Source organism: Triticum aestivum, unplaced genomic scaffold, assembly GCF_018294505.1.
Source record: "Triticum aestivum cultivar Chinese Spring unplaced genomic scaffold, IWGSC CS RefSeq v2.1 scaffold12721, whole genome shotgun sequence".
Lineage (NCBI taxonomy): Eukaryota > Viridiplantae > Streptophyta > Magnoliopsida > Poales > Poaceae > Triticum > Triticum aestivum.
In genome coordinates, this window is record NW_025308815.1 from 65 (window position 1) to 681 (window position 617).

The 617-nt window shown below is 52.4% G+C and overlaps 1 non-coding gene across 1 annotated transcript; it reads left to right on the top strand.

Moving 5' to 3' along the window:
- The first annotated feature begins 257 nt into the window (after nucleotides 1–257).
- LOC123179620 (5S ribosomal RNA) lies at nucleotides 258–376 on the top strand. Its single transcript, XR_006490503.1, has one exon. It is a non-coding gene; the product is annotated as a 5S ribosomal RNA (ribosomal RNA).
- The last annotated feature ends 241 nt before the right edge of the window (nucleotides 377–617 follow it).

The window sequence follows — 617 nt, forward strand, 5'->3', positions numbered from 1 at the left end:
CGTGTAAGTAATATATTTACCGTGTTTTATTATTTTGCACGAGTGCGGTAAGTCATAGCTGGGTGCTCACGATTCACGGGTCCAGCGTCGGCGTTGTGGCGCGGCAAGCGTGCACTGGTGCGGTTGAGAGGGAGGGGTGGAAACCGCGTTAAACTCGTCTCCGTAGTATAGAGGGAGCGGCCAAAGCAATGTGCAATCGTCTTTGTAGTGGAGCTGGGAGGGGCAAGGATAAGGGACGAAGACCGGGGTAACATGTCGGATGCGATCATACCAGCACTAAAGCACCGGATCCCATCAGAACTCCGATGTTAAGCGTGCTTGGGCGAGAGTAGTACTAGGATGGGTGACCTCCTGGGAAGTCCTCGTGTTGCATTCCCTTTTTAATTTTTTTCGCGCCGCTTGCAAAACAAAACGCACGTGTAAGTAATATATTTACCGTGTTTTATTATTTTGCACGAGTGCGGTAAGTCATAGCTGGGTGCTCACGATTCACGGGTCCAGCGTCGGTGTTGTGGCGCGGCAAGCGTGCACTGGTGCGGTTGAGAGGGAGGGGTGGAAACCGCGTTAAACTCGTCTCCGTAGTTGAGAGGGAGCGGCCAAAGCAATGTACAATCGTC